Raw genomic sequence first — 27440 nt, 5'->3', positions numbered from 1 at the left:
TCTCTGTTAAGACATATGTGTGTTAATACACAGTGAGTAGCAGAGCTGGGTTTTGAACACAGGTCTGTCTTATTCTTTCCATCACTCCACAGACCTTGGAGAAGAAGGCAGATTCTTTCTTCTGCTACTCTCTATTTTTCCAACTGTCTTGGTCCACATAGTAAGATACCTGCCGATATTAGCATAATAACTGAGCATTTATGATGTGCCAGGCACAGAGTGCTTAACCTTAATTGTTTAATTTAGCCTTCAATCAGACTGAAAGTTTTGTGTAAAGATCTCATAAAGGGCCAGTTGATCAGAAGAGCTTAGTGACCCTGGGCTTGAGGACAGGGCATACCCACTTCTTAGTACTTCCCTGTAAATCCCAGTGCTTAAAAGCTTGGGGCCCATATGTACTCTTTTTTTTTTTTTTGCTTTTATTATAATTATTATTATTATTATACTTTAAGTTCTAGGGTACATGTGCACAACGTGCAGGTTGGTTACATATGTATACATGTGCCATGTTGGTGTGCTGCACCCATTAACTGGTCATTTACGTTAGGTATATTTCCTAATGCTATCCCTCCCCCCTCCCCCCTCCCCACAATAGGCCGCGGTGTGTGATGTTCCCCTTCCTGTGTTCAAGTGATCTCATCGTTCAATTCCCACCTGTGAGTGAGAACGTGCGGTGTTTGGTTTTCAGTTCTTGCAATAGTTTGCTGAGAATGATGGTTTCCAGCTGCATCCATGTCCCTACAAAGGACATGAACTCATCCTTTTTTATGGCTGCATAGTATTCCATGGTGTATATGTGCCACATTTTCTTAATTCAGTCTGTCGCTGATGGACATTTGGGTTGATTCCCAGTCTTTGCTATTGTGAATAGTGCTGCAATAAACATACGTGTTCATGTGTCTTTATAGCAGCATGCTTTATAATGCTTTGGGTATATCCCCAGTAATAGGATGACTGGGTCAAATGGTATTTCTAGTTCTAGATCCTTGAGGAATCACCACACTGTTTTCCACAATGGTTGAACTAGTTTACAGTCCCACCAACAATGTAAAAGTGTTCCTATTTCTCCACAACCTCTCCAGCACCTGTTGTTTCCTGATTTTTTAATGATTGCCATTCAACTGGTGTGAGATGGTATCTCATTGTGGTTTTGATTTGCATTTCTCTGATGGCAAGTGATGATGAGCATTTTTTCTTGTGTCTGTTGACTGTATGAATGTCTTCTTTTGAGAAGTGTGTATTCTTTAAAATAAATCATGACACTTTCAGATGGTGGACTATTAGCCCATGCAAAGAATGAGGCAGATATTTCTGCACTGATATGGAAAGATTGCCTAGTGATATTGGTAACTAGAAAAATAAAGGTGCAGAACTTTGTCTATAGTGTGTGGCCGATGGGTAAACATGACCACTGGTTTCTCTTAGTGGAGAAGACCTCTTGAAAGATAGGCAAATGATTACTAATATTGATCCTTTCCCATAAAGACAGCAGATGCTGGGAGACCAGGCATAGGAGAAACATACTGCACACATCCTTGTACCTTTCAGATTTTGTACCATGTGATGTATTTCATATTTAAAAAAAGTAAAAATAAAAACTAGACTTTGAAGTATAGAGATACCTAGATAATCTTAGAAATGTCCCTCAATCTTTGGTTCCCCAGTTTCTTGACTTGTAAAATGGAGAATAAAATATGCATAATAGTAACAATTTATGTTTCTGTATATAAATTACAATTCACATCTGCCTCACATGAGAATCAACTTTGGTAATGCCTATAAAGTGCTTACGCAATGCAGGACAAATCATTTGTGCACAATAATTGCTAACTATCATCATTATGGTTTCTTCTTGGAAGAGATAGAGAGTAGAAATTCTGTTTGTTTCAACGAATGGACCCCAGGTTCTGGCATTCTTTTTGGCCCCAGGAAGGCTTGCATACAATGAACCTCCTGCTGAAAGATCTTGGTTCTTTGTTTCAGCTGTCTTTGGGAAGTTCTTGCCTGGAACTTGCAAGAGACCATTTGCAAGGTGCCCACATGCTAAAACTGGAAACTGGGAGAGGATTCTTCAACTTGGACAGCATGATCCCTACTGGCATCTGGATGCCTTGTAGCCCATGACCCCTTCTGACCTTTGGAGATACCAAGACCTAGACTGATGGATTAGAATAGCTCTCAAAATCATTAGTTCAAGCCCCTTATTTGATGTACGGGGCAAGAGAGGTCCAAGAGTAGCCTAAGTTTGCGTAACAAATTTGTTAACAGCGCAAGTCTGGAACCTGTTTTTGAGTTCCAGCTCAGGTTTTTTTCTACATTTCCTAAGAATGCTGTCAGGTTAAACCCATCTCTTTAACCAATACTGAACTGTGTTTTATTGGAGTTTTTGCTTATTGATGCTTTGCAAACAGATATTGGGCATTTAGTGTGCATCAGGACAGTGAAGGAGGCTGGGGTGAAATGGGATGAAAGATGAGTTAGACCTCATCCCTTCTCTGAGGAATGAGCTATGGGGTGAGGGTAGAGGGTGGGGAGGGGAGTAAGGCCCATCTAAGTGGGAAGGACAAAGTACTGGGAATTCAGAGGAGGAAGAGTTCACATGAGGACAGGAGAATCAGAGGGTGCTGTATGTTCATCCATTGTCATTCATTCATTCATTCCAGGACATTCTCTGCAAGAGGGAAGGCTGTATATGTATTTCGACTACTCTCTGCCAGGTAAAATGGTTCAAGTTTTCACATAACATGATCTAATATAAAATAATAAAGAGGCAACTTAGCAGAGTGGGAAGATTATAAACTTGATTTTCAGACAAACCTAGGTTTAACTCCTCGTACCACCATCTTTTTAGCTTTGGGACTTGGGGAAAATTCAGTTAACTTCTCTGAGCTTGCTTCCTTATCTGTCAAATGGGGGTTAATTATCAAAGAATTATCCCGACGGTTGCAAGGGATGATGTTTGTAAAACCGTTCCACATATGGCTTGGCACAGAGGAGCCTCTAAATAAAAATGCTGGCTTCCTTCCCTTCCTGTGTCCTTGAGAACTATTTTTTTTTTAAGAGACAAATTATTGCCTATCAAAACTTTTAGAATTGGACTGTATTTTCTGAAAAGGGAACACTAATCTGGTACAATGCTCTTGAAACTTTGCTTACCTAATCTCTCAGTTTCAAAGAGTAGGATGGCCTTTTTCCCCTCCATTTTATCGAAGATATCCCATCGCTAGCTGGACTTAATCTGTAAGATTGCATCAAAGAAAACTCTGCTTTGGGAAATGTGATGGCCCTTCTCTTGGGAGTTGGGCTTCCGTTTTCTGTGGAGCCAGAAGGCCAAAGCTCCAGTGATGCCACAGAAGATCATGCCAGGTTGACCTTGGGCCCTGAAGGCCTGTCCTATGCAGGGTTCCCACCTAGGATGTTGTCTGGGGCTGAGCTGTGTTCCTCAAAAAATATATTGAAGTTCCAATCTCAGGTACCTCAGGATGTGACCTTATTTAGAAATAGTGTCATTGTGGGCCGGGTGCGGTGGCTCACGCCTGTAATCCCAGCACTTTGGTAGGCCGAGGTGGGGGGATTACGAGGTCAGGAGATCGAGACCATCCTGGCTAACACGGTGAAACCCCGTCTCTACTAAAAATACAGAAAATTAGCCAGGCGTGGTGGCGGGCACCTGTAGTCCCAGCTACTTGGGTGGCTGAGGCAGGAGAATGGCGTGAACCAGGGAGGTGGAGCTTGCAGTGAGTAGAGATTGCGCCACTGCACTCCAGCCTGGGCGACAGAGTGAGACTCCGTCTCAAAAAAAAAAAAGGAAAAAAAAGAAATAGTGTCATTGTGGATGTATTAGTTAAGATGAGGTCATACTGGAGTAGGTGGGCCCTTAATTCAGTGTGACTGGGGTTTTTATAAAAAGGCCTGTGGAGACACAGCCACACAGGGAGCAGGGCATGAGACACAGAGGCAGAGACTAGAACACTGTAGCTAGAATCCAAGGAAGACCAGGGATAGCTGGCCACCACCAGAAGCTAGGAAGGGACAAAGAAGTATTCTCTCCAACAAGTTTCAGAGGGAACATGGTGCTGTGGACACCCTGATTTCAGACTTCTAGGACTGTGAGATAATACATTTCTCTTGTTTCAAATCCCCCAGTTTGTGGTGCTTTGTGATAGCAGCCCTAGAACTGAGTAGATATTTAATCTCCATTTTAAAAGTGAAGAAATTGAAGCTCCCAAACATCCTCATTTCTACAGCACCAAAGACCATAGAGGCAGAGAGTTTATCGAAGGAATGTGCAAATCAATGTCTGTGGCTCAGGGAAGGGGTGTGAATTGCACAAGGTCACATGGGTAGTTGGAGGCAGAGTCAGCTATAGGAACTGTGCCTGGATGCCCAGCTAGCTGTTTGCTCCATTAGGACAATAATAATAGCGACCATTTATTTTCCTGGTTAAGAGCCTGGGCTTTGGAGTCTAAGCCTTGGCTTCTGCACTTGTGGCTTTTTGTCTAGTCCAATAAAGAAGGCTTCAATAAATGTCAGCTGTTATTGTTGGTATTTTATTATTACTAAATTCTTATATATGAAGTGGCTTACATACATTACTTCATTTAATTCCCATGATTGTCTTTGGGGCAACTATTATTATTATAGTTTTGCAAATGAGGAGTCTGAGGCTCAGAGAGTCTCAAAAATTGCCCGAATCATCCAGACGGCAATAATGGTAGGGGCAGCCTACGACACGCCATGCAGCTTTGAGTGGCCTTCAGGCCTTCTTTCCAGCTCTTTTTTTTTTTTTTTTTTTTTTTTTTTTTTTTGTGACGGGGGTCTTGCTACGTTGCTCAGGCTGGAGTGCAGAGGCACAATATTGAGTCACTGCAACCTCCACCTCCTGGATTCAAGCGATTCCCGTGCCTCAGCTTCCGGAGTAGCTGGGATTACAGGCACGTGCCACCACGCCCAGCTAATTTTTTTGTATTTTTAGTGGAGATGGGGTTTTGCCATGTTGGCCAGGCTGGTCTCAAACTCCTGGCCTCAAGTAACCCACCTGGCTTGGCCTCCCACAGTGCTGGGATTGCGGGTGTGAACCACTGCACCTGGCCTTTCCAGCTCTTTTTAATATGTGCAGTGCAAAAGGATTTTTAGCCATGAAATATATAGAACTCCTATAAATCACTAAGAAAGACACAACCAGCCCCATGGAAAACTCGGCCAAGGGTGTTAAACATACAATTCACAGATATCCAATGAAAATGAAAAGATGGCCAAGCTCGGTGGCTCATGCCTGTAATCCCAGCACTTTGGGAGGCCGGGGCAGGAGGACAGCTTGAGCCTAGGAATCTGAGACCAGCCTGGACAATATACTGAGAACTTTTCTCTACAAAAAATTAAACAAAATCAAAAATTAGCTGAGCGTGGTGGTGTCATGTGCCGGTAGTCCCAGCCACTCAGGAGGCTTAGGTAGGAGGGTTGTTTGAGCCTGGGAAGCAGAGGCTCCAGTGAGCTGAGATTATGCCACTGCACTTCAGCCTGGGTAACAGACAGAGATCTTGTCTGAAAAGAGAAAAGAAAAGGAAAAAAAAAAAAAAAAAAGAAAGAAAAGATGCTCAGCCTTATTAGTAATTGAAGAAATGCAAATTAAAACTATGATGAGATGCCATTTCATATCCCCAAGATAAAATTGGTAAACGTTTAAAAATCTGGTAACAAGTATTAACAAGAATATGGAGTCATAGGAATCCTCATACACTACTACAGGAGTTTAAATTGGTAAAATCACTTTGGAGAGAACTTTGGCGATAGCTAGTGCAATGGACCGAATGTCTGTGTCCCCATCCAAATTCATATGTTGAAATTGCATCCCCAATATGGTGGTATTTGGAGCCTTTGGGGGGTGATTAGGTCATGAGGGTAGAGCCTTCATGATTGGGATTAGCGTCCCTATAAAAGAAGCCAGAGACCTAGCTGACTCTCTTTCCATCATGTGAGGACACAGTGAGAAGCTGGCAATCTGTAATCTAGAAGACAGCCCTCACTAGAACCTGATCTTGCTGGCACCCTGACCTTGAACTTCCAGCCTCCAGAATGTGAGAAATAAATATTTGTTGTTTAAGCTAACCCAATCTATGGTAAGTTGTTATAGCAGCCTTAACAAAGATAGCTAGTAAAGTTGAAGATGTATAGATCTTATAACCAGGGACTCCACTCTTAGGTGCATTTCTCAGAGAAACCTTGTATACATGCACAGAGAAATATAGAAAAATGGCAGCCTTGTTTATAATAGAAAAATATTGGAAATAAGCTTTTTTAAAAAAAAATTTATAGAGATGGGGGTCTCACTACGTTGTCCAGGCTGGACTTGAACTCCTGGGGTAAAGTGATCTTCCTGCCTTGGCCTCCTAAATAACTGGGACTCCATGTGCACACCACCATGTCTGATTTGAAAATAACCTATGAGAATGGCTAAAATAAATTGTAGTGTATTTCTATATTCATATAATACTATTCATCATTAGAATGAATGAAATTCAATTACATGTATCAATTGGGTAAGTCTCGAAAACTATGTTGAGTGAAGGAAGCAAGTCATTAGGAGAATCAATGCAATTTGCGAAAGTTTAAAAACCCACAAAAGCAGTATTACTGTTTTATAAATACATATGTTATAGAAATATAAAAATATGAAAGAGAATGATATAAATGTCAGGACGGTGGTTTCCTCTGGGATGCACAGAAGGGAATGAGATTAGGGAGGACGACATCAAGTATATCTGTAATATTTTAATCCTTAATACAAGTGAGAGATATGCAGATGCTTATACTGTTGTTGATACTTTTTATATGCCTGAAATCATAATAATAATGTGCTTGCATATCATTTCCATATACTTTAAAAATAGAGGAGATAAAGCTTCTCTACAGTCAGAAAAATTTGTACTTCTCTAAAGAACCTCTGAGAGACATGATAAAAGAAAGAAATGCGGGCAGCAGTCCAGTGTTTTCAGTATTAATTGGAATTTGGATCTTAATTTGGGTGCAGAGGAAGCCACTAAAAGGTTGTGGTTGAGGAATGATCTCATTTTTGGCTTGCAAGGCATTTGAAACGTGCCTCTGTTTCTCTTAGTCATCCTCATCTGACTGTCCAGGCTCCCAAGTTTTTCTTCTAGTAACTTCACACTCTTGGTAAGTTCCTAGTTATACCGTTCACACCTCCGTGCAGTTGCTCATGGCTCCCTATGCTTAGCACTTATTTCTTTCTAGCTGATCCACACTCTCCTTTCCAGAGCCAGCTAAAGCAATGCTATCTCTTACCAAGTTTATCTTGTTTCCCTCAGGATGGGTTAAGTTCCCCTCTGAACTCCCAGAGCTCCCTTTAGTATTGATGGCACAATCTTATTTCATCTTTGTCTTTCTGGCTCCCAGTGAAGTGCTGGAGTCAGCATAAGTGCTCAGGAAATGAAAGTGTTGTTAGAGCAAGAAAGTGTAAATGGAGCATTTGTTCAAGTCCCTTCTAGAACTACTGACTTCTAATAATGGCTCACATGGTCATAAAATAACATCACAGTGGGAATTAGATCCTATAATCCTTTATAAAGCTTGGGTAAAAACCTTGGCAAAGAAAACTCTGAAAAAGGGGTAGGATTGGGTGATGGGGTGGGTGTGAGGTTTGGAGGGAGAACACAGAGATGGGTCCAGACTTAAGAAGCTTCTTGATAGCCACTTAGCAAGGTGGAGTCTGCATAGAAAAGAACCCAAGTCTCTTCATTCCTGGCCAGGGCTCTTTCTTTTGTTCTACTTTCTGTGGCTTGAGAAAACAGCTGCTCTGTATCATCTTATTAAAATCTCTTCCAGTACTTAAAACAGGAAATGACTCTCCAGTTCTTGTGTAGTGAAACTGGGTCAACTATAACAGGTGGCTTGGAAGAACCTATGATAAGAGGCACTAGAGAACAGACAAGCCTCAGGAAAGCAATATTAAACTTGAGCGGAGTCTCAGAAAGGTCTTTGTAGTTGAATCAAGTTAAAACAAGTTTGGTTCCAAGGGTCTGGTGACTCTTCTAAACATACTCACACATCTGGATATTGAACTGAATTGCAATAGAAATCCATCATTGAGGATCATCTAGGGACAAACTTTTGTGCAAAAAAAAAAAAAAAAAATGATTGAATGATGAATTATCATATAGATGATGTTGACCATCTGTTCATCATTAAAATACAGAATAAGACAGAGGCCATAAGCAAGATAAGGCTTCCATGGCATTAGAAGAAATGTGGATGGATGTGCTAATTATCTTTGAATCTCAGGGCCAACCTAGGGCCTGGAACATGGTAGGTTTGCACCAGTATTTTCTGACTGAATGGGTGAGCGCTGGAGAAAACGCATGACTGGAAACAGCTTCACCAGTCACCTCTTGTATTAATACATCTGGTTTGGAAGAGAGTTGGTGGCAAAATAAAAAACAAGACTTCCTACAAGAGCTTTTACCATGAGGCTAACCAGAAACACCAAATCCATGTCATCAGTGGGATTAAAACCAAGGGAAGGCTGGGCAGGGTTCTTAATGGTTGAGAAAGAGGAGTTTCTGGGTTATGATAGTGGCTTTCCAGTAGTGCTTGATTTAACCACCCCCTCTCTCATCAAAATACTACCAAATGCAGAATAAGACATAAAGTTGCGACAGCCTGGAAGGAATGACTTTTCATGAATAATGGAGGTCTCTGGAAGGGATTTTGTCTTGCCACAGCGTTGATGGAATGGGATTGAGAAATAACCAACACTGACCTCAAAAGTAGAACCACAGCATCGGACTGGAACATCTACGCACATACCAGAATGCCTTGCCACCCATTGCCTGGGAACAGCACTCTAGAGCAGGCGGGTTCACTTTCAACTGTTCCTACTGTCCATCTGTGCCTCTCTTTCTGCATCTATTTGCTATTACTCCCAATCACACGCCATCCTGGGATGCAAAATTGGCAGTGAGAGAGGCACAGGGGGAAAAGCTGAAGAAACATAGTATTCTGGGGAAGAATGCTTAATTGGGTTTAGACATTTGAAATTTTACAAATTTTTCTCTTTGCATATTTTCATATACTATTGCAAATACTAATATTATTTAATGTTAATATCTAACTACAGAACAAAGGGGATGGATATCTGAGTATAATACTGTTGGCTAATGTCCTTATAGCACTCTAGAATTTAAGAATAATTCCACAGACTATTTCAGTCTTCCACCCCACCTTTGCCACCATCATTTCCACTACCAACAAACCCATGTTTATTGAGCACTTATTCCCAAGGCTTCTCTGCAGCAAAGGAGAGATGCGGGCCCCTTTCATATCTTATGATTTGTGGTGATGTATCAAAAAGTGAACAAGTGTCATTAAAACAGGGTGACAAAATATCATCTACTTTAAATGGTGACAGGTAACAAATTAGCACTTTAACACTAAAACCACACTCTGTTAACTTGTGTTTTTCAGCATGCAAAAAGTATAACAATTGAAGTAATTTTGGCTAATGTAAAATGTTAGTTTTTTTGGTGTAAAATAATATGATTTAAAATTTCAAATCAAACAGTACTATAGCAGTTAAACCAAAATGAAATAAATAGATTATGAGTGAGGCATAGTGATAGTGGTACAACTGTACTCTTTAACAGTAATTAGCAGGTTTATAAGATATTTTCTCAAGATGTAGTACAGATGATATATATAGGTAATCTGACATAAATTTAAGAAATATGGTAAATAATTTCTGCTGCCCTGTCGATGTATTTCTTTGGCTGTATGTCACTCCCAGGGCAGAAAGTTCTTCAGATGAGCATTAACTAGCTCTGTGGTTTTCTTTTTTTTTTTAAAATTTATTTATTATTATTATACTTTAAGTTGTAGGGTACATGTACATAACGTGCAGGTTTGTTACATATGTATACTTGTGCCATGTTGGTGTGCTGCACCCATCAACTCATCATTTACATCAGGTATAACTCCCAATGCAATCCCTCCCCCCTCCCCCCTCCCCATGATAGGCCCCGGTGTGTGATGTTCCCCTTCCTGAGTCCAAGTGATCTCATTGTTCAGTTCCCACCTATGAGTGAGAACATGCGGTGTTTGGTTTTCTGTTCTTGTGATAGTTTGCCAAGAATGATGGTTTCCAGCTGCATCCATGTCCCTACAAAGGACGCAAACTCATCCTTTTTTATGGCTGCATAGTATTCCATGGTGTATATGTGCCACATTTTCTTAATCCAATCTGTCTTTGGAATCAACCCAAATGTCCATCAGTGACTAGCTCTGTGGTTTTCTAATAATGCACCAGTCTCTTTGGCCTTCTGCTTTCCATCAGTGCAATGGAAGGCTGAGTGTTGGATATCCACATTCATCATCTCAGTACTCTCCAGGGTCATTTCCTTAATTTGGCTGACCAAGCTAGTGACTCTCTATATCTTTATCTGCAAATATGACAGATTGGACTGGCTAAACTGTGGTGTTCTACCAATTCAGAGCCTATGAACTCATTTCATAGAAAATATGTAATTGAATTGAAGATACGGTCATCTCATGCTGCTGCTGTAACTGCTGCTACTACCACTACTGCTGCTACCACACTTATGCATGCCCAAGTGAGACTAAGCTGTTTAGCCCAGGAGGGTACCTCAACCTCATTGAGGGCAGTGTACCTAGCAATAAGTAGCACTCTGAGGGCTCATCTTACAGCCTCCAAACCGCACTCATAACCTCATGCCTCACCCTATCAAAACCACTAGGAAATAGCTTCTCTGGCATTGGATACAAAAATTGTGGAATTTCCTCTCCCAAGAATTGTTAGGCAGTTCAATGATTTTGCTAAAGAGGTGCCCACAAAGACTTTGAAAGAGAAGGAAGGTTGTCTTCTGAGGGTTTTACTGTAAATCAAAACATGTTGGACGCAAATATGCAAGAACCACCCTCTGAAAAGTAGACTAATTTTAAGACCAGAAGGCCATCAGCATATCTAAAAAAGAATGTACCAGTTGAAAAAGGGTTGGCAAGTCAAAGGACAGAAATGAACATGAATTACTGAGGCAGCACTCCCTCAAGCTTGGCTCAAGATAGACGCATTCCAGATCTAGAAAACCAAGAGGTCATTGTGCTACCCGACCCTGGGAAACAACAGCTCCCATTTACTGAGCATGGATTCTTTGACAGGACAGTGTGAAGTGCCTGTCTTACAATATCCCATTTAATATTCAAAACAGCCCTGAGGGTAGGTATCACTACCGCTATTTTATAGATAAGTAAACTGAACTGCGGATCAGGAAGGACACAGCTGCTTATGGTCACACAACTGACGATGCTGGAGCCTGAATCAGACTCAGGCTGTGTGACTCCCAAGGCTCTGATCTGACCGCTGTGTGCATTGCTGGGCAGTCTCCAAAGGAGATAGACCTGGATGAAGGAGATATCTCCTTCAGGCCAGTCTCTGAGGGAGATAGACCCAGATGCTTCTTTGTAGAGAGCAGGGGCTATGGACCCAAATTCATATATTGAAGCCCTAACTCCCAGTGTGATGGGGACTTTGGGAGATGAATAGGTTTAGATGAGGTCATGACAGTGGGACTCATGATGAGATAGTGTCCTTATAAGAAGAACCATCAGAGATTCCCCACTCATACCTCTCTCTCTTTCTCTGCCTCGTGAGGACACAGTGAGAAGGCAGTTGCCTGCATGCCAGGAAGAGAACCCTCATCGGGGAACCACATCAGCCAGAACCTGGATCTTTGACTTCTCAGCCTCTAGAACTGTTGGAAATAAATTTCTGTTGTTTAAGTGCTCTGTCTGTGGAATTTCATTATGGCAGTGTGAGCAGACTATGACAGTAGGAATCAAACTGATCATGTGCAGGACTGTCTGGTCTTTAGGGGCTATTTCTCTAGAGGGAAGACTGATGACAGTGAGCATTTGAGTTCTACAACTGCTGCTCTCTGTGGTTCCAAACTTCTGCTCATCAAACATCATTCAGGAGGTCAGCCAGAGTGGGAGCATAGGGGTTTCAGGTTCCCTCAGGAGTTCCATTTCCATTGTCAGTATATTTAAGGGTATCAAGGTGTACACATCATGGGCTTGGTTAGCCTAGGTCCTTCCCCACATATTGGTACATTCACCCCAGGAGTGAAAGTCCCTGTGTGCAGCCTTCTGAACTGGTCATCCTGCCTTCCCTGTTAGTGTCCTGACTGCTTTTAAAAAGTGGGAGGGGCCCGCTTGCCCTCCACTCTGTTCTGCAGCTACTCAACTGCCCTCCTCCCATCCGCCATGGCCCTGCTGCACTCAGGTTGCATCCCCTCCTGGATCACCACTGCCTTCCAACTGGGCCTTGCCATGGCAGCCTCCAACAGGACTAGCTCCTGGTGGGCCCATGTGGAGATGGGACGTCCGGATCCTATCTTGGGAGTCACTAAAGCCTTTAAGAGGGACACTGATGGCAAAAAGGTGAATCTGGGAGTTGGTGCCAACAAGGACAACACCTGAAAGCTTTATCTGCTGTCTAACATCGGCAAGGCAGAGGCCCAGACTGCCACAAAATATCTGGACAAGGAATACCTGCTCATTGGGGTACTGGTTGAATTTTGCAAGACATCTGCAGGAGTAGCCCTGGGTAAGAACAATGAAGTGTTGAAAAGTGACTGGTTTGTCACTGTGCAGGCTATTTCTGGAACTGGGGCCTTAAGGATCAGAGTTAGTTTTCTATACAGAGTTTTAAAGTTCAGCTGAGATGTCTTTGTGCCCGAACTATCCTAGGGAAATCACATACTTCAGGGATGCTGGCACACAGCTACAAGTTTATCAGTACTATGACCCCAAGACTTGTGGTTCTGACTTCACAGGCACTATGGAGGACATTTCAAAAACACCAGCACAAAGTGTTCTTCTCCTGCATGCCTGGGCCCATAATCCCATGGAAGTGGACCCTTGTCCAGAGCAGTGGAAGGAAATAGCAATGGGATGAAGAAAAAGAATCTCTGCATTCTTTGACACGGCCTATCAAGGCTTTGCCAGAGGTGATGGTAACAAGGATGCCGGGGCTGTGTGCCACTTCATCAAACAGGGCATTAACATTTGTCTCTGCCAATCATATGCCAAAACATGGGCTTACGGTGAGCATGTGGGAGACTTTACCATGAGCTGCAAAGATGTGAATGAAGCCAAAAGTGTGGAGTCACAGTTGAAAATCTTGTTCCATCCCATGTATTGTAACTTTCCTCTCAATGAGGCCTGGATTGCCTCTACCATTCTGAAAACTCCAGATTTATAAAAACAGTGCTTGCAAGAAGTGAAAATATGGCCGACTACATCATTAGCATGTGGACTCAGCTGGTTTTCAACCTCAAGAAGAGTGACTTCTCCCACAATCCTCCTCTCAAGAAGCAGGATTCCTCCCACAACTGGCAACACATCACTGACCAAGTTGGCAAGTTTTGTTTCACAGGGCTAAAGCCTGAACAGATGGAGTGGCTGACCAAGGAATTCTCCATCTAGATGACAAAGGATGGCCACATCTCTTTGGCAGGGGTCACTTCTGGCAACGTGGGCTACCTTGCCCATGCTATTTACCAGGTCACCAAGTAATGTCCCTGGTGTGAGGGAACAGAGACAACTTTTCTGTTTTCAGCCTCTGCTCTTATGAGCTTTGCACAGAGGATGAGGTGGATGGTGGTAAATGGATCATTTCTTTCAACCACAATGTATAACTCTCAGTGACTGTGATTCTCAGAAAAGAAGATGTGGTGACACAGGGCAGAGGCACCCATGACTGGCATCTGGAACTTTGTGACTCTAAGCCAAACCTTTCCCCAACCTTTTATGGCCAAGTTTTCTGAAAGAGTTTACATGTGCAAGAAAGTCATAGCACCAAAAAAACCTTGTCAATCATGCCCCTGCAATATTTCAGAAGATTTAGCTGAAGTGTCGTATGGTGTCAGGGGTCCCTTAGGAGAAATGGCACTCATTAGAGGCTTTGAGAGAAGACCTAGTTCTGGCATTAATAGTCAGCCTCATATTTGTCCTCCCATGATGAAGCAACCTTATCAATACACTGTATTGCAGAAACTGTGTTTTATGAAAATGAATGAGCCACTGCAGCAAGGAAAATAAAAGATGCTGTTTCCTGTCTTATTGAAGTAAAAGAGAAGGCTCTCTCTTCTCTCTTGTTATTGCTGTTCTTTTCCTTATGCACACATATTTTTATCTAACCTAGATGTTCATCTCATTCTACTGCTTGTTTGATCATAACCTCATTTCTATTGGGATTTATTTAAGAACAAAGAACATAATTTTCTGCTCATACCATACTCTCAGCTTTCTTGGCAAATAATAGTGGAGAGTAGAGTAGCACTTTATCTCCGCATCTTTTTCATCGATTGTGTAATTGTCTCCTGTTGGGTTGTTGCCTCTACCCAGTTAGACTTCCAATCTTCATTGAATGTGGTTGTACAGTCACTATCTCACACCATGAGTCAGGTGGTGCAGGATAGTGCCAGGAAAGAGGATATTCCGGGCTTCGTGAGCTGCCCGCTGGACTCAGGCATCACCCTTTGGAAAGACAGCCACCATCTGCTCTAATCATATAGACTTATTGCAGCTTAGTTTCTCTGTTAGAATAAAATTACTGTAGAACCCCCACCCCTCCCAAAGTAGGAGAACCCTGCTGTACTCACTCTTTAGTTACCATTCCTGTGCTCTCTAGACTTCTGTAGCTATGCCTCCAAGGCAGATGACACTCCAGTCAGTGATGATGGGGCTGGCAATGATGATAAAAGGTAGTTTTTATTGAGTCTTTTGTATGTGGCAATTCAATTCATTTTAAACAAAGCTAATACTAACAAGCCTGGAGACCACAGGAAGGGTCTGTAGAAGATGATGTGCAATCACCTAAATTTTGAAGAATGGATAAGATGTTTACCTTATAGAAAAAGAGAGGGAAAAAATCCAGGCATAGAGAAGAGTCTAGACAAAAGTTTGGAGGTTGGATCTGGCAAAGTATATTCTGGGAACTCAGTTTGGCATACATGGCTGAGGCAAATGGATTACCAGCTTTGATGACAGGAGGGAACAGACAATTGCTTTTCTTGGGAAGGTAATGGATGAGGTGCTCATGGAGACAGCCAGTAAGGTGCAGGGTGTGGCAGAAGCATTATTTTCCCATATTATTCAGTACTGCCAGATGCTTTCTGAGCACCTACCCTCCTACTGATGTTGTTGTGGCTTGATTCTCTTGTGGGACCAGGCAATGGATGAGCTAAGTGTAACTGTGCTTCAATTAAACCAAGAGAACCTATTCTGGACACTGGGTTAAAGTGAATCCTGTGCTGTTCAAATTACAGGAAAAGACGAGATGATGTGGTGTGAAAAGGGGAAAGGTGAGAGAAGTAAGACTGATTGAGTGTCAGTATGAGCTGAGCCCCATGATAGACACATCATCCACAGAGTGTCATTTGATTTTAAGAGCCCCAGTAGGTTTGCACTAGTATTTGTAGATGAGAAGGTTCAGAGAATTTCCGCCCAAGGGAGGAAGTAGTGGCAACTGGATTTGAACCTAAGTTTGTGTCACCCAATTGTCTCCAGCTATCTGACTCTTTAGGAGGTCTTAGTTGACGTTCCTCTTTGGTAAACAATGTGCTGTGTGGATGCAAGTGAGTCATTTACACTCTCAAAGCCTCAGTTTCTAGACCTATACATCTGTCTCCTTAGAGGTTTGCTTTTATTCTTCTCCTTGGACTCTTATAGAAATCAAATTTTCCTGACCCGTGACAATCCTTCAAAAGTGTGAAAATAGTATGCTTCCTCTGAATTTTCTCATTTTCAGGCAAAAAATTCTTGCTTCTTTCAATTGCTTTTCCTCCTTGCTATTTGATTCTTTGCAGTTAATATATAGTTGCCCTCAAAGCTAATGCTATCTTAGGTTGTACTAAAAGAAGCATAGTGCCTGAATTAAAGAAGAGGAACATTCTCCTCAGGTCAGAGTACCTCTGAGTCAAGGATTCAGCTCTGAGGCCATGAAGTATGAGGGAGCTGGATGAATGAGTATGCATTTGAGAAGAATCTTCCATGGAACTGGTCTTGTTGACAAGGAAAGTGGAAATAAAATGGACCTTTCTTTATTCCTTTAATGCCAACACAGGAAGCTTTCTTCAGAGTCCCCCTTAAGACTATGTTCTGAGGGTATGGTGGCTCACACCTATAATCCCAGCACTTTGGGAGGCTGAGGCAGGTGGATCTCTTGAGCTCAGGAGTTTGAGACCAGCCTGGGCAACATGGCAAAACCCCATCTCTACAAAAAATACAAAAATTAGCCAGGTGTGGTGGCATGCATCTGTAATCCCAGCTACTTGGGAGGCTGAGGTGGGAGGATGGCTTGAGCCCAGGAGGCGGAGGTCACAGTGAGCAAAATTACACCACTGCACTCTAACCTGGGTGACAGAGTCAGACCCTGTCCCCCACTCCTCCCAACAAAAAAAAGACTGTGTTCTGACAGGGCACATGAAATCTCACATTGAGATTCTGAGCAACTTCAAGGCTGTAAAGGACTACAGCTAAGGGGCTGGGGGACTAAGTGGAGAGGGTCTAAATCCTGACTCATGATGCAGAGCTTTGCATGAGCTTTTGTTCAATTTTTGGTGGCAGGTCTTTTAGCTGGACAACACGTTGATCAAGGCATAGCAAATGACAAGTAGGGGCGTGAACCCATTTCTATCATTGGTTGGCCATGATCTTGTGCAAATCCTTTTCCTTCTCTGTGCCTCTGTCTCTTCATTTGCCAAATGAAAGCATTGGATTAGAATCTGCAAAGGCCAATTGGTTTCATTATATCAACATGTCAATGACTTGGAACATTATGTTGAGAAGCATGAGACTATATCTGGGCTCTACAGTAAAGAGCTTTGTGAGGGATTAACAATATTAGTCAGGACAGCAAGTGATATAGTTTGGATATTTGCCTCTGCCCAAATCCCGTATTGAATTGTAATCCCCAATGCTGGAGGTGGGGCCTGGTAGGAGGTTTTTGGATCACGGGGGTGGATCCCTTGTGGCTTGGTGCTGTCTTTTGTCATAGTGAGTTCTCATGAGACCTTGTCATATAAAAGTGTTTGGCACATCCCTCCCCCGATCCCATTCTCTCTCTTTTGCTCCTGTTTTCACCATGTGACAGGCCTGCTCCCCCTTTACCTTCCACCATGATTGTAAGTTTCCTAAGGCCTCCCTAGAAACTAAGCAGATGCCAGCAACATGTTTCCTGTAAAGCCTGCAGAACTGTGAGCCAATTAAACTTCTTTTCTCTAAGGGTTTCATGTTTCTGCGTTTCAAAAGTTTTTGGTGTTGGATTTGTTGGATAGGTGAATTTTGAAATTTTTAGTTGAAATAAAATGAAAAGTGATAGGATTGTGGGTATAATAGTAATAGATCATGTAGATGTGTCTAGTTGGGGCATTTCATTGGAAGGATCATAACTTTCAGTCTTTAACTTAAAAGGTTAATGCTAGTCAGCTCTACAGTGATATTATAATATAGATGTTGCTCAATTTTCAAAGTGTTTTAGGGGTACCAGTTCAAGAACAGTGGGTATGAAGCTGTGATTAGATCTGCAGATTTCTGGGGATTGACCGTGGTAAAGACCTGGCCTTGTAGATGTCAAGGTTGCCTGGTTTAAAAGTCCTGAGATAGCATCTGGCTTTAGGTCTCATGATGGTACAGCTTATGACTATAGAACATCTTCTGATGCAATTGATGCAAATTGATATTTCTATGGAGAGGACTACTTGATTATCAACTTCAAGTAGCCATAGTTTTCCTGGTTTTAAGTCTGTTGTAGGAATTACGTAGGAATCAAACTTTAGGTCTTCATAATCTGTGCATTCATAGCTTCGGTATCATTGGTGTCCTATAGTTTTGATGGGAAGGGAGGGGTTATAATTTCATCTATTATATATAATATACATAATGATGAAAGAGCAATTAAAATTAAGATAATAGCAGGTAAAATAGTTCATACCATTGTGTTTGTGTGAGTTTAGTTGTTAATATCAGGGAGATAATGTAAAGTACTAAAGAACTCATTAAAAAAACCATTATTAGGGTGTGGTCACGAAAGTGAAGGAGTTCTGTGATAGGTGATGTAGCATCTTGGAAGCCTAATTTAAATGGATATGCCCTGAAGATAGAAAGGGTTCTAACCTATAAATTAACTTTGGCAAAGTTATGTAATTATTTTACTATAATAACTCTTAGCTGAGAAAGTCATCGTAGTTACGAAGTTGTCTTGAACCCAGTTTTGGGAAGTTCAATTTCTTCCTTTCTCATAGGCTTTCGTATAAGCAGGTTCTTCAAATGTGAGTTACGGTGGCAAGCAGCTGTAAAGTCATTCTAGGTTTGTGGTTGATAGTTCAACTGCTGAAACGTCTCGTTTTGAAGCAAAGGCTTTTCAGATTATGAAGATTATTAAGCTTGGCCTCCCAGCTAACTTTGGTAGACAAGTCCTGGAGTGGTTTATGATTGGCTAGGTTTGGCTATGTTGGGCCTTGCCCATATGCAAGCCAATCACTGTGGCCAGGAGAGAATATTTTGATTGGTTAGACTCAGGTCACATGCTCTCAATCTTGTGGGTAAGTGGGTAAAGGACTGACTAACAGTCCCACTTAGATTTCATAGAATGGAGCAGTGCATTCTTTCTCTTAAAAGAAACCAAGGAGCTATGCATGCTCAGCAGAAGGAGTTTGGGAAAGCCTTTTGGGCAGAAACAAACCTGTAGATACATACTAACTCCAGCTACATGAGTGGGTAGAGGCAATTTGGCATCATACAGCTCACACATTTGTCATCACAGAATTAGATTCAGGCCCTGACAACCCTTAAATTCTTTTCTTATGAGTAAATAGCTCAGAACAAATGGCACTGCACTGAAATTCAAGAGGCCCACAATTGTCCATTCATTTTGAGTAATATGAATCAAATGAATGGCAAGGTTGGCTGTTATTCTTCTCTGCTCTTGGCCTCAGTTTACTCATGAAGGGGTTGATCTTGTCACCAGATGCTCTCTCGATGTTCCTCTCTGACATCCCCACCCCCTCCAGTGCCCTAGAATTTCACCCCAACAGGCCCTGAGCCAAGCCTACATAGTGCCAGCAGGACTCAGCACTCTCTGCCTACCTGGGGATACTGTCTCTGAGCTGGCTTGTTGCCTTAGACCTGATAACTAGGGTGCCTGGGGTGAGGTCTCTGAACTCCAGCCTGCTCCTATCCTTGCCATGTTGGCCCCATCTCTTGGTTGGATAACAAACTTGTTTTTCTCCATCTTCACCAAAAGAACAATTAATCCCAAAGATTGGAACTGATAGCATGCTTTTATAACTCACTGAATCTGGTGCTAATGAAGCTCTGACGCTTCTTCATGTAGCTTTAAGGGGAACCACTTGGAATGCCCACCCCAAAGAGGAAGCACATCCGTAAATAGTACAGAGAAAAGGAATCTTCTGGGTTCTAGTCCTGTCCAGGCTGATTTCTTTGTTTCAAGCCCTGCTCTCTCCTTCATCCCATGTAAAAGCATTGTTTGATCAGATTTTTTTCACCATTGCAACCATTCCCCAGTTGCCACTGGGTGATTTACTGAGCGACATCTGTACCCTGGCCTCCTCATTCCTCTGAAGAATACGCTTTTGATGAGTGAACAACAATTGTAGCTTGTTTTCTCTAGTCCCATGGGACTTGGGGTTATTTGAGTTTAGAGGTACACAAAGACTTTATAAACACTGGGGATTTATAGCCACGATTGGCTGTGATTGCTTTGTTAGCTCATAGCACGTGCTGGGTGTGAGGGCCTGATTCGGGGTTGGGCTGAGGAGCCCGAGCTGCGTCTGCCTCAGACACCTGTAGAAGATGAAGTTCAGCAGGAGAGAGGCAGTTACTCATCCTCCTGGCTCCGCATCCAATGACTTCACCACCAGAAAATCAGCCTTAAGGCCCTTGCCAAGGAGCAGAGCAGGAGAGCAATCAATATTTCAGTCATTGCCGACACTGCCAGCAAAAACAGAAAGGGAAGCGAGGGACGTGGACATTTTCTGAGCGCCTAACTCAGGATCTTGTTTCAATTTCACAATGTCCTAGTGAAGCCACTAATATCCTGCTTCTGTCTAAGAGAAGGAAACAGGCCCTATTGTGCAGGAGTGAAGCGCTTCTGTGAAGACACGCATGTGGATTAGTGCTGAGCTCTATCTCTGGTCCTCTCCCAGGGCTGCACCTAGAACTCAGAGGGCAGGTGACAAGTCACTGGGCTGAAAAGAAGAGGCCACGCAGCATGTGCAGCGAGCCTGGCACCGCTGGCCCTGCTGGCCCTGGAACCCACTGCTCCAATTCTTGGATTCTGGCTATTAGCCCGTAATAGGAGCAATTAGGGATCCTGAGGATCTGGTGGGGTGGGAAGGCAGGGAGACAAAAGGCAAAGGGAGCTGGCAGAGGAGGCATGCCAGGATGCCTAGTGCCCCCCGCCCACTATGGGAACACAGGGCTCGTTTCTGGAGCAAACTCAGAGAGGCTTGCTCTTTCTTCTTCACACCAATAGGAGGCAGCAGAGAGCAGTAAGCGTCTAGTCTTAGTTCCCCAGAAAAGCCCACTTTTGTTCCATTTCTTCAGTTTGTGATTTGGGCAAAGTCATTCACTTTTCTGGGCCTAAGTTTCTTCATCTAACTGGGGATAGTAAGCCCTTCACAAGGCTTTTGAGGCAATAATTAATCCCAAAGATTTGAACTGATAGCATGCTTTTATACACCGCACCTGGTGTTAATGAAGCCCTGGTCCCTTCCTCATGTAGCTTTAAGGTGAACTACTCGGAAGGCCCACCCAAAAGAAGCAGCACATTTGCAAATAGTATAAGGAAAAGGCATCTTCTGGGCTTTAGCCCTGCCCAGACAGTCTAGGCAGAGATCATGGATTTAAATCACTTTATACATCAAATACAGGCCCTCTTAAAATTTAAAGCTTCTCAGGTCTGTTGTCTTGTACATAAATTTCCTTTAAATTCTTTCTAGAAGTAAGGAGACTATGAAAAATCAAATACAAATAAAAATAAAGGGATGATTGTTGTAAAAATTTACCTGATAGTTGTTCTGAGACAACACTTTTTTTTTTTTTTTTTTTTTTTAATCTTGGAATTATCAAAAACTTCTTGGAACCATAATTGGAAAGGGAGTGACATTCATTCACTTGAGAAATGCCTAATGATCGTCTCTACGTGCAAAAACACTTCAGACACAAAAAGCTCCTGCCCTCATTGAGCTTCCATTTAAGTGGGAGATGTAGGCCTTGACTGTTTGAATTTAAGCACGTGTGCATGGGTGTACCATTAAGTTTGGAGATTCTAGCAGGGGAGCGCAGCTACTTGTATGCCCTTGACCAAAGGCTGATCCTCCTCTACTGGAGATGGTCGTTCTCTTTGAGTGTGCAGCTTTGGGGGGGACTCACATGGAGCGGTGAGGGAGGACGGGGACACCCGCCTAGCCAGCCAGGTCAACCAAATCAACCCTGGCAATCAATGGTTGATTGGGGTGACAGATGTCACAGCCAGATCACCCTCACATCCGAGTGTACCCTTAAGTTATTTAATTTTAATAAGTGTTAATAAGAAAGACTGACCACCCCAGGAATGTAGATAGGGAGACCTAACCCAGAATTGGAGAGTCAAAGAAAGTGATGTTCAAGCTGAAATATGAAAGATGAGTAGGTGTCGGTGCAGTGGAAGAGAAAAAGCCATTCCAGGCAGTGGGAATAGCAGGTGCAGAGGCTACAAGGTGGGACAGTAATAAGGAAGGGCGTGTGCTGAAATGCCAAGAGTACACCTTGCCTAGACACAGACATTGAATAGTCATGACTTTTCTACCTAAATGAAGAAAAATGACCACAGAAATATTGAATAGATTGAAAGTATAGAATTTTATTTTTAAATATTCATTGCCGATCAAAATCAATATCGTCAACTTTAGGATCATAAAAATGTATTTAGTGTAATTTTCTATGCTCATATGATAATATGTGGCATAAGGATAATGAGTTAGTGGAAACAAATTAATTTTCAAGAACAATTATTTAAGGACTGTACTCTTAAAACTGAGTTTTCCTCTTGAATTTTCCATTCTGCCTGTCCTGACCATGATCTCATCGGTGGCACTGATTTGCCTTGTGACCTGGTTCCAGTGTATTTTTCTATATTTGTTTCTTGTCACTCTCTCCTTTCACTCTCTCTGTTCTGCACAATTAGGCCCCTGCGTGTTTTCCCCAGGCCCTCACCTCCCAGCTCTCATACCTACACCCTGACCCTTCTCCTAGCTCACTTGTCTGTCTCTCTCCTACCTCCTGAATATGATCCCAGCCATCCTGCAGGCCCAAGAAAAACGCTACCTCCTCCTTCCTGGAACCCAGCATCATGTTCCCCAAGCACACTCCCTGTGGCCACTTACGACAAGGAGCACATGCCCTGTCTCACATCAGGGTCATCTCTGCCTGTGCCTGTCTCTCATTAGACTGTGAGTCCCTTCAGGCCACAAACCACATTCACTTGAATCTTTGTGCCCCCTTTCAAGACTCAGTACAGTGTGGCTCCCGCTATGATGCATGCCACATCTAGTAGGTGCTTAATCCCAATTTATACCTCCCAGGCCAGCTGGGAGGGGCAAATGGGGGCAGCAAAAAGCACAACTTGCAGGTGAGAAGGAACAGAGGCCCAGGCAAGGGATGGACTGGCATCGGAGAGTGCGTGGAGCCCCCTAAAGATATCCAGGGATATGGGGGAGGGCCCTTGACAAGTGGTTGGGAATCTGATAACAGGCAGTTAGAAGCCATCAAGTCAGCAGTGTAACCATTAGTCATACCTCAGGTGAGCCCACAATTGGTGAGACTCAGAGGATATTTGGGTTACATTTGTGTAATAAACTACGCACAAAGAAAAGCTTGGACAGTAAACATCGAGGCATTGATGACTATCTCTGCGTGGATGGATTAGTGATTTTATTTTCTTCCTTTTGGTTTCTCTGTATTTTCTGATTTTCCCGAAAGGAACATGTGTTGCTCTTATAATAAGAAAAAAAACAATAAAAGTTGTTTTTAAAAAATCAAATTACAGTACACATTTTGCCTGGGTACACGCTTAGGAGAACAGGCATTTTAAATTAAGTGGTCGCCAAAGTACAAAATGTTACAGTCGATCCACACAGATGATTCTCTTCTCTCCCTCCCCATGGCCAGGAATTTGGCAAGCAGATCATATGGGAATTTACTTGTGAGTGTGGATAAGCCCCCTGTAGCCTGCTTGCACAGATGGCCATACCACGGATGAAGCAGTAATTAGCCAGGTAAACTTGCTTTCTGCACAGTTTTACCAGCATCTACCTCTCCAGCTCCTTCCAGGAGGAGTCGCTGTGGCTCTCCTCTCCCTGGATTGGCCCCACTCATTTCCTGAGTCTTGCCTGGCCAGGATAGGGCACACACGGTGGGCAGGAGGCCAGTATATGTGGCATGGTCCCAGGGCTTGATGTGGAGCAGTAAGGCCAGGGTAGCCAAATGCTCAGGAAGTCTCTGTTTTTAACCATCACCTCCGTCACATCCTCTGTCATTCGTGGTTTGTCATATTTATTTCTCCATTTCCTATTGGAGCTTAAGCCCTACCTTGAATCCCAGTTTGTTTGGCAAGAGTCCTGACAGCCTGCCAAGCTCCTGAAACCCTGTTCATGCTGGAGCATCGTCCTGGTACCCTCTGACCACTGCGGACGGTCCTAAGGTAAATGACCACATCATCTGGGAGGTGGTGCTACCACCTGTTTGACTCCAGTGTCTCTTGCACCCAGATTCTGATGACTGTCCTTGAACCTCTAGATTGTGATACTGACACACTGACACCCCAGCCAGACTGACATCCACTAGATTCTCATTTGATTTTGCCACACCACAGGGTCGGGCCTAGTGGAAAGGCCACTCTTTGTCTTGGCCCAGAAAGTCTTATGTCACCTGCTTCCTGCTTGTCCACGAGCTCAGCTGGCAGCACTTTCCCTCTTGTTTCCTGCACTCAAGGGACATTGGTCTTCTTTTTATTTCTTGAACATACTAAGCTTGTTTCTACCTCAAAGCCTTTTTACATTCATTTGCTGTTCCTTCTACCTGGAGTTCTCATTCTCTGGGCCTCTTCAGCTGGTGGTTCTTTTCCATCATTAGGTCTCAGTTCAAAATCACCTCCACATAGAGTGTCTTCCCTGACAGACCCTGTAACTCTCCCAATCTCCCTTTGCCCTCCTTCCTCACCAAGGCCTGTCAGTGGGCTTGGGAGCCTCCTCTCCTTCCTCTCCACCATCCACTACCAAGGATGCCCCTTCAGTCTCTTGACTAGGGGCTGACAACCTTTGTCTGCTCAGATAGTAAATATTTTAGACTTTGTGAGACATAGACTATCTATGTTGCATATTTTCTTTTGTTTGTTTTACAACCCTTTAAACCTATAAAAACCATTCTTAGCTTTCAGTTCCACACAAAGACCACGGGCGAGATTTGGAATCTAGGCCGCATCTGAACAACCTGGCTCTAGATTGGCTCACCTTATTTCATATGCTTCACAATCTATCACCACCTGGAGTTATCTTGTTCATTTGTTATCTTGATATTGTTTGTCTCTCCCATGAAATGACTGAGAAATGTATGTGTCTTGGATCTCTGGTCTCTGATACAGTGCCTGGCACATAGTAGGCCCATGATGTATTTTTGTTGGATGAAAAAATAAATAAATGAATGCATAGGTTTTGGAGGCTAATGAATTTGGGTCGGAATCCACGCATGTCGTTGAATCCCTGTAGAAATTAGGCAAATCACTTAACATTCTAATTTTCAATGTTATCATAGGCAAAATGATAATAACAAAGCTCCCTTGCTGGGTGGTTGGGATGATGGATTGAGAGGATACTCACAAAGCACCCCGCCAGGAGAAGGCTCTCAGTAAACACCAGCTCCCTTTGGCACACTTTCTTCAGAAGGGACAGCATCTCTTACTTGTTTATCACCCAGTCCTAAGTCTGCTCCCTCATCCTCCCTTGGTCCAACCTCATCAAGGTCCCAGCATGCTTTGTGGCAGAGCCTCTCCAAGTATGATGAACCTCTTGGAGCAATAAACAGTGTTTACAGCAGAGATTGCTGCACGCAGTTGGGATGGAGGCCATAAGTGTGATTGATGGAAGCTGAGAGCATGGAGCTATCTGGTGGGGATGCAGATCCCCTTGGATTTAGAGAATGGCCTCCGCCCCTCCTTGTCCCTGGCCAGGCCTGGCTCTAGCTTTGATTGTAATTCCCCTGACTTTTTGGAGAGAGATGGGAGGAAACAGCACAGCCAATGAAGAGCTTTCCAAACTCCCCCCAGGGAAGCTTTTTGCTTCATGAGCTCCAAGGAACTGGAACAAGATCCTCAAAGTGTGCATGCTGCCCAGCTGTCGCCACGTGGAGGGTCTTGGAGGAATTCTACAATCCCAGAATGTCAGAGCTGAAGGGAGTTGAGAGACCCTGTGAACTCCTCCTCCCTCCTCACTGAGATCTGTCCATGGGCCTTGGAGACTCCTCTCCTTCCTTCCTCTCCATTATTGCCCCATCCAGCCTTGTTAGCTCTCTCCTGGTGGGTCTGGCCTAACTGCCACTGTGATGTCCCTTCTAGGTCATTCTTTTTGCTCTGGAGTCACCTCTCTAAGTCTGATCAGGTTAGTCCCTACTGAAAACCCTTGGATGGACCCCATTGCCTCCGGATGAGGTCTAAATCCTTAGTCCATTTGTGATGTCGTCCACAACCTGGGACCCATCTATCTTTCCCCCATGCACTGCGCTCCACTGTCCCAGTCTCCTGGGTTTCAAGCACACTTCAGCCTTCGAGCTCTGCTGGATCGAATGCCTCCACTCCTGTAAGATGGGCCTAGACCCTCCCTCCTGCCCCCTTCCAAGGTTGCACAGCACTCTCACTGGTCCTTTCGAGTAGCTCTCTTGACACACGGCTCTAATTCATGTTACCAATAGCTAACACTTATCAGCTGTTGACCATGTGCCTGGCCTTGATCTGCCCTAAGTACCTTAAGGTTTAAGTCATTTGCTCTCAACCAGCCTACAAGTTAGGCAATTATTATTACTATTTTAGAGACAAAATGAGGGACTACAGTATAAAGTCACTTGCCCAAAGTCACATGGCTAGTGATGGGGTGGGTGGTTTGAACTTGAACTCAGAGTATAACTCCAGAGCCCACGCCTAGTGCACTGAGGTCGTGAAGACACATCAGACGTGGCTCCTGCCCACAGGAAATCCCAGTCCGTGAAAGCCAGGGACAAGAGAGATGGTATGACTTAGTTAACATGAAGCCTGGCCCAGAGCAGGGGTGTGACTCCTGCTTATTCTTATAAGGAGCACCTGATCAAATATGACTTTTGTCCAGACTGCCTGATCCACCCAGGAGTGAACCAGGCCCCAGAGGGGACATACGTTGCTCCAGGTCATGAGCCATGCTCATTCTAGGGTCCAGGTGCCTCTCTTTCCTTTTCTCAGGGAAATCTGTTCCAGGACTAGATATGGGCCCTGCTTCTGGGAGAGGGGCATGGCATGGCTATTTCCCAAATTTGTATGTGCTCGGTCCTTTCAGCCTCCATCGGTTGTAGCTGTGGGCCGGCTGCTGCCTGTCCACAGTCCTCACAAGGATGATTCAGAACGTCTACTGATCAGGTTGGTCTCGGGGGAATCTCTCTGTAAACTAGCACCCATGTGGAATCCAGAGTTGAAAATGATTTTATGTGTTACAGATTCTATGTGTGTATCCTTTATAATGCATCATCTTTGAATCTCCAACATGCAAACCTGATAAGCCCTCCCTCTCAAGAACCTTCAGTGGCTCCCTAGTGCTTTCTGAATTAAGCTCAAATTCATTATCCTGGCTTTCAAACCTTTCCCAATCTAAATGCTGCTTATCTTTTCACTGCACCTATAAATATTCTTGACCTCACAGTCAACTGGGACTACTTGCTGCAGGGAAGTACTATGGGTAAGGATGTAAGGGACAAATACCTTACAGTCCCACGCTCCGCATCCTGTCTCAGTCCTGTCTGTTTACCTGCGTGATCTTGGGTTCAGTACTCCAAACCCAGAGCCGTGCCTGTCACAATACGCTGCCTCTCTGATCTCCGGTAGGCACCAAAAAGCAGTGGGCGAGTATGCAGAAGGCCCCAGTGCCTGGGTGGTCTGTTGGAGGCAGAGAGAGAAAGAGGGGCAGCTTTCACAGTGCTAGGACATATTAGGGTCTTTGAAAATTTATTCCTCTTTACCCTTCTTTCCTCCTACCATGTTTTGAATTCTGTCAAATGAGGGTGGCATTCTGTTTAGGTGACTTACAAGTAAGTGCCAGCTAAGGGTGACCCAG

At 43.5% G+C, this 27440-nt stretch overlaps 1 pseudogene; it reads left to right on the top strand.

Annotated features, from left to right (window-relative positions):
• The first annotated feature begins 12291 nt into the window (after positions 1–12291).
• Positions 12292–13605, top strand: LOC100423679 (aspartate aminotransferase, mitochondrial pseudogene; annotated as a pseudogene).
• Positions 13606–27440: the final 13835 nt, after the last annotated feature.

The sequence above is a fragment of the Macaca mulatta genome, chromosome 1, assembly GCF_049350105.2.
Source record: "Macaca mulatta isolate MMU2019108-1 chromosome 1, T2T-MMU8v2.0, whole genome shotgun sequence".
Lineage (NCBI taxonomy): Eukaryota > Metazoa > Chordata > Mammalia > Primates > Cercopithecidae > Macaca > Macaca mulatta.
Note: the sequence above shows the minus strand (reverse complement) of the source record. Positions and strands in the feature narration are given on the sequence as shown.